A 7,735-nucleotide genomic window follows, 5' to 3' on the forward strand; every position below is an offset into this window, starting at 1 on the left:
TAGGCTGCTTATCATGAGTCGCTGGGCCGACCGATACACTTAGCCGAATCTCTCGAGCCTAACTGTTAATTAATATGGTCAGTTAGTTTCTAATCACGGTCTGAGTTTCTTGTTTGCGTATATTTCAGGAAAAACAGTTGGTTCCTAAGTTAGTAAAATTCCATGATCTTAGTGCTTAGAAGAAAAGCACTAGTAGTTTAACTCAACACAAAGTTTAACTCAAATTCCGAATAAAATGCGAACAAAGTGGATGTTAGAGAACCAACGGACAGATTTAGATGCGGTTACTAGTGTTCATATAGTTAAAGAGGCTGATGGAACATCTTGAACATAAGAATAACTGTGCTTTGGTAATTAAAAACAACGATTAGCGTGATTTGGAATAGAATAGTAGTAGAGCCATGTCTTTAAGTGTGTTCTTAGAAACTATCTATAACATTAATTAGTAAATAATAATAATGATGATGAATAGAAAAAGCGCACACAAAAGGGCAAGGAATTGTTTTTGAATTTTGTTGTAAGAAAACCAGGCAGTTTCCCGTTGATCGACGTGAAAGAAGATAACGGTCGGTTGCCTTTTTCTGGATACCAGTGGTTTCATCTAATAAAAATAAAATGATATTTGTTTCTTTGTTCATTTGACAAAATTCATGCATATCCACACGATTGCATTTAAAAAAGTTGACTAACGCGGTTTCAAACACCTTTTTTTTTAAAAAAAAAAAACAAATATTTTACAAAGTCAATACACATCCGATCAAGTGATAGAAGCCGCATCTGAGATGAACAATCCAGCCAAAGTTTCTAGAATGTGATCAATAAGTGTTGCGTGCCTATATGAACAAATAATCATACATGTATGTATCCATGACTAGACCAGAGATCCAAATACCCAATGAATGACAAAGATTCGAACAGTTTATAAGATATATTTTATCTGAAGTTTTGTTTCTTTCAAATGGTATTAAGTCATTCATATTAAACAATAGACCCCAGATTCACCTTACCTGCTCCCTGACGTGACTGTGCCTATATCGATGGAGTGGAGTTGGTAGCCACATTTTTCATGGGGGAGCACTTGGTTTTGTTACTAAAATATGTTGGCACCCGCTGGTCCGTTTGACATGGACGACGCATCGCAGGTCAAGCAGGAAGAGAACTCCGTAAAAAGAAATTGCCCACGGAAGAGGAGCGAACCTGCTCGCACCTGTTTAAGAAGCGTGACTAGTCACCTAATAAATAATGACATTGCTTCCCCAACTTTAATAAACACACACTGGTAAGGTGAACCCAGTTTGTTTGCAATATCTGTGTGCGCAAGCCTCTTTCAGAAGAAAAATTACTTTGTAAGAAAATTACCCTTGACACAAAACTGAGTGAGTGGGCACCACGATTCCCGAACATGCAAATGGGGAATCGGAACACTTGCAAACACGCCCCATGCCTCTCAAAGCAGCTGGTATCTCAGGCACGTCTACAGCTGGAATGACAAATAAAAAGAAAGAGGGAGTTTAATATGAATGCTGGTAGATGGCGAAGATGTCTTCCCACGCGTTCAGGCACTCCCTCTTCAATTTGGACGCATTCCGGTTCTTGAGTCCCTGTTCATGATGAGGAAGGTCCCGAACATGAAGAATATGGCGTCATTCAGGTCTTACATAGTTACATGTGGGAAGGGCTTTAGAAGTCACAAGGTCAGATTATTATTATTACTATCATTATTATCGCTATGGAAATCAATGTAGCCTCTCTAATCTAATTACCTAATATCAATTGACTCTTTCCCATCACCTAACTATGATATATATATATATATATATATATATGAGGGAATGATGGCTCAGGCTATTTAGAGTCGTCCAGTTATGTAATCAAGGTTGTTGATCTGATGTAAATAGATGGTTGACAAAAAAATATAGAGAAAAAAATGTGAACAAATGCTAGATGATTAACATACCCCTCACATTTTCTTTTGCTTATTTTTCTCCTTACCATCTATCCAACAAGTCTGATTTATATAAGTTAAGTAACTTTTCAAACCCAAGAAATATATGGATATAGCGGTTTACCTGGATTCACAAGCCGACTTGGTTGACCGGAGAAGCTTCCTGCGGGTAAGGGAGACAAGAGAGTGGATTCAAAAGTTTTTTTGGATGGAGGCCCACCATCAGTCTGTCAAACTTAATTTAGCAGAGAGGAGCATCCAAAGCCACGTTAGGAGAAGAGATCTACCTTTTTAAGCCGATCGTTCAAGTAATGCATATTTGCAAAATGTTTGTTTCACTTACTAAATTTGTGTTTTCATTGAACAGCATCAAGTTTTAAAGTCAAATTGTTATAGCAAAATTAGGCACTTATTCGACAGTCTTAAGCAAAGATCTTGCCCGAATTGCTAAAAGTTTTGTAGACGCCAACCCTCTCTGTAAACAGATCAAAACTGAAGTATGTTTCTCTATTCCATCAAAATTTTGACCATGTTTTTGCAAAGTTTTCGTTTTTCGGAAGGGGGGGAGGGGTGAGAGCGGCGCAACCACCTGTGCAACCATTTTAAAAGCCCACAGAACCTCATCCTCAGTATTTACCTCTCAACACCGACCAGAGTGTTACACCCATAGGGTTCGAACCTGGGATGCCTGTTTAATCACCATACATACACACTGGTTATAGAGAGAGAGCGAGAGAGAGAGAAATGATGTCGTTGTCTCCAATTAATCTGTCATGTGAAGAATTTTTTCTTTTTTTTGTATTTTTGAAAAAATTTTCACGTGAATATATGTAGAAGATCTGATAATGTGAAGAAATTTTTGTATTTTTCAAAAAAAAAAAAAATCCATGTGAATTTATGTGAAGATCTCATGATGGCCTTTTTATTTTCCATTGTGTTTATCACCTGCCAATTAATTTTTAGCACTCACCAAACCTTCAACCCATCCTTTCATTCTTTGCTGCTCATAGTATGTGGTTTGCTTTCAATGCTTCAACTACTACTTTTGATGTATTTTAGCTTGTACAACTAATCACCCATAAGTGCAGATGACATAAAATTTAAAACAAGAACTGTTCATTTACCAGCCAGCGCTCTAAGAATTGCACCAACATCCTTAAGATATTAGCCCTCATACACGATTTCTTTTGAAAAAAAAAAAAAACAAGAGACATTGGTTCCACAACAAAATTCTGGTTTCTTATTGATAACTGAAATGTTCATACCCCTTATACATCAAACATGCGTTCCTTCTCCATATATTTCATACACACGTGTCTTGAATTCAAGTATCTGAGTTTTCAAGGTATGGAACATTCAACGTTTCACTTTACTAATTAATTAAATTAACAGAAAGCAAATTAAATCGGTCGTTTGATATGAGTACGCCTGCATCCGTTCTCCGGCGAGGCCATGGAAACCTAGCGACAATGGTGGGTCTCACAGGAAAGGAGGGGCGAGAGTATGAGCTCCACGTCCTGTGAACGCGACCGCACTCTTATCAGACAACTCCCAAGCTCCCTCGGGTAGCGACGGTTCTCCCTAATTGGAAGGAGCAGGCACTGCTGGCGACTTGAACGTGATCTTCTCGCTGCAGTCAGATGCCGGCGAGAGAATGCCGGCGCGGAGGCGGTCCGGCCGGTCCGGCAAGCATTCGTTCTGCTCCAGAAGGCGCTCTTGGAGGAGAGGAAAGCAGCAGCCTATGGCGGTGCGGGTGGCGGGGGAGGAGAGACGGTGGTAGTTTCTGGCCCTGCTGCCGCGTTGGCTGCGCTTGATGACTCTGAACACGAAGGGGATGAGGCCTTCCACCATGGCCACGAGCGGTGGTTCCCCGGATGAGAGTTCATTGGGGTTTTATTTGAGGGGACGGGAATCGACCATCTCCGCAAGCAACGGGAGGCCCCGGCTTTTTTAAATTCAACGGTGATTGCCTAAGGCATACCTAACCGAGATGCAGTCTGCCGATTTCTTTAGTGGTCTCCATGTCCGGTTAGCCTGAAGCCGTGATTTATAAATATATAGGTACCTTAGGCATAGACATATTAATGAGAAGTAGATTTAGTTAGACGACTGACTAGTGATTCGGCCGGATTCAGAATGTTGCTTGATTTAATATACAGGAGTTCAAACTCTATTGCAAGCTGAATCTGAAGTTTGATTTTTATTCGGTTTATAAACCAAATCGTTGCATTTTAAGCTAGTTAGGATTCTAAACTCAGATTCCATTAGAAGAACATCAGATATGTTGTTCATACGCTGCAAGTCTATTGATACAGAGAGAAAAAGAGAGTCCAACTTGGCAACCAGTTAGCCAAAAGGCAACTCGTTAAGGTACTAGATAATTGGTAATTTAGATGTCCCTCGCAAGTGGGTGGTTTTACAGACAAAAAGTTACTCGCGCATGATAGCATGGAAGAATATTTTGGTAATTTGTTAAAAAGAAATGTCTTTTTTAGTTTTTAACTTTATTTATTTTTATTTTTGTATTTATAAAAAAAAAATTTATGTGAATTAAAGATATTTTAATCATTAACCATATTGGCTCATTTTTGTATTTACAAAAAGTTTTTTTTTCAATGTAAATTAAATATATTTTAATCATTAACCATATTACCGCATAAGCACCATATAACGGGTTTTACAATTCTTTTTCTAATATATATATATATATATATATAAAATTGTGGGCGAGCCAACTTTGAAGCGTGTGTGCGTGCCCCTTGACTCTGGCCACAATGGGAAAAGTAAAAGGGTTGTGGCCTTCCAAATCCGGAGTTTTGAACCCACGAGATCTCATCTAAATTTAACTTAAACTTATTTAGAAAATTGGCAATAGAAATTTCGAGGCTTAGTTAATAGTAGGGGGAATGTCTACTTCAAGTGAAGAATATTAAAAATATAATAAAAATAGACTGGTTTAATTTTTCGGTTGACGAGAAAAAAAAAACACCCATTAAGAAATAAAGGGTCACAGGCTCCACCATGGATGTCTACCAAAGGTTGCCTACTAAGGATATATATATACTTAATAGAACACTTTGACTTGGCTTCTTACTTGTTTAATCTTATTAATTAAGCAAGTTTTGATATTCTAATCTGTCATTGATAATGTTGTATAGAGGCCAGCTCCAATGGTAGGCAGATCATCATGTTCATCCTTTTCAATTGGACCTGAAATTATCCGTCCTGTAAAATAAAATATCAACTGATGTCATCTTTGATGTAAGTATATTATCTGGATATGTACAAACTATTTTCACTTTTCCGTGCTGTCCAAGCCAAACGGAGAACCTTTTGAACTTTATTAGTTATGTTGCTTTCATTGAGGATTGCTAGCCATCTTCTGAATTCTTTATCGGAAGCTGTTGACAACGGCTTCTCATTGTTCAAACAGGATAGAGTTGTGGGAGGAGAGAGAGTGCCCACGAAATAGAAGCGCATTAACAGGAAGCACTGCCGGAATAGAAAAACCAGTAAAAGACAAGAAAGTGCATCCAATAGAGAGGGAGAGAAAGAGTTATTAGTCAGCGGAAGAAAGAGAGAGAAGCGTGCAAGGAAGAAATGGAGCTACTGAGAGGGCGAAAACCTGCTCTCAAGATGCTTTCTTAGCCAACAGAAAAGATAAAAATTGCTAGAATTTGCTGACCTAAGGGATGCATGTCAACTGCTGTCTCTTGGGACGATCAACCGGCCGCCGGGGAACGACACGAGCCCCCGGCGGTGGGCCAGTGGCCGGGCTCCGTAATGCATGAGGAAGGTCGAACTCGATGCACCATAGATGCCACCTTCCCTAGTTTCATTGGTCCGGCCTTTACCTACATTCTAGAGTAACCCTGAGAAGAGGATCCACCATCAGCTTCTTGGGTGCCATACAATTCTTCAAAGTCATGATGGACATAAGGCAACCAAACCTGTTTAATATTCACAAAATGTTCTTTGTGAGGTTGATTGGTGTGTCATTTCCTGAAACTTTTTTGAATTGTGGAAATCTCGCCACTGTGTATTAACACAGTTTTGAACATTGGGGTAAGAGGGAAGAAGGAAGACTTCAGCTCTCATCGGGACGATAGGATTAATCCAACCGCTCACCTGAAAAGGTAAATTAAAATCTTGACAAATCTAGACATACCCACAACAATCTGACTTCTTCATGTTTTTTTTTTTGAAATTTTTTCCCTCATTTGCTTTGAAAGCATTAATCAAGCGAACCTAACTTGGTAGACTTTCTTCTCTTAATAAAACCCCACAAAATTGTGTGCGTTGGTTGCATATCTGGGATCGATCTAACCTCTTAAACCCAACGTGGGTGGCGACGTTGACGGCTAAAGCCAATTAAGAATATTCCTATTGACAATTCAAACATATCTTTCAACGTTCTCTCTCGTTGGAAGAATCTTATCACGAGAATGCTTTAGAGGAAAACGGAGAAATTCCAACCTTGTGTAAGAGGCTGTTTTCGTTGGTAATCTTCTCTCGCCACATATTGGGATCACGTTGGCCACGCTAGAGAACCGTGCAAGAAACTGAGAAATGGATGTGGAGTGGGTGTTCCGGCAGATTCTTTGCTAACTATGTAGAACCGGCGGCCGGAGTCACTTTTCCACGAAGGTGCAGACGGATGATACGATAGACGTCTGTATGTGGCGGCGGTGCAGCAGATCGTGAACTCGGTGGGCTCGACCGCGAAGATTCTAAAACTCACAGCCGGTCAAAGGTGTCCAAGTTGGCCGAACTCTGGCTCTCATGAAACTCAACCTTAGTTCACATTTATTTGAGCTTTATTCCATTCAAATTCTTGACTGTTCTGCTCCTCGATTGTGAGGATTAGCAGCAGTCTTGATCATGAAAATTGTCTATTTTCGTAGAGGTGATGCCCATGTAGAGAGAGAGAGAGAGAGAGGTTCCAAGGATTTCTAATGCAGTTGACCGTTTCCTCAATGCAACACGAAGTTTGACGCCAGTCGCTAGTGTGTCGCGACCTGTTTTGGAAAAGATGGGGATACTTTTAGGAATAATAACAAGCCAAGTCTTATTCCGCTAATAAGTAGTGATGTTAATGGATCATATTCAAATCATATATTATCTTAATCGTGTTTGTTTTTTCTGATATTCAGATATGAACTTTGATTTGAATACCAAAAAAAAAAAATCTGAATTTGAATCCAAAACCCAATTTCATAGTTCATATCGAATCAAGAATCTGATTCCATAATTTGTATCCGAATCTGAATCTAAACTTTGAACCGAATCCAGTCAATTATGAAAAGGTAAGACTATTAGATATATGGCCTTTCTTTAAACCTAAACTTGATCCTAATTCGAATCTGATCGGATATCTATGGATATTTGAATCCTTGATAAGATGTCATGTTTTCACATCGTAATGTGATCTGATTTCTTAATCAGATATTAATTTTTTTGTCATGTCCAATTTTTCTAGAACCCTTTGGTTGAATATCTCATGCAAATAGAATATATTGGCACTCCCCAAGAGAGGAGCATTTTCCAATTAAACACTTGCTTTATTGAGTAAGGCCAATAGAACAAGATTAATCCGATGGGAACGAGTGGGGCAGTTATATTTCAAGACCTTTGCAACCGGATTCACTATTGTACTTCTTCCTTTAACTGCACAAAGATGGTAATTAATCCGTTATTTAGCTATATGTGTTTGTCATTTTACGCTGCCATGCGCTTTGAAATTGCTTCCAAGTAGGTCGATCCGTAAAGCTGCTCATTGTACCGAGATTC

This window comes from Nymphaea colorata, chromosome 3 (assembly GCF_008831285.2).
Source record: "Nymphaea colorata isolate Beijing-Zhang1983 chromosome 3, ASM883128v2, whole genome shotgun sequence".
NCBI lineage: Eukaryota > Viridiplantae > Streptophyta > Magnoliopsida > Nymphaeales > Nymphaeaceae > Nymphaea > Nymphaea colorata.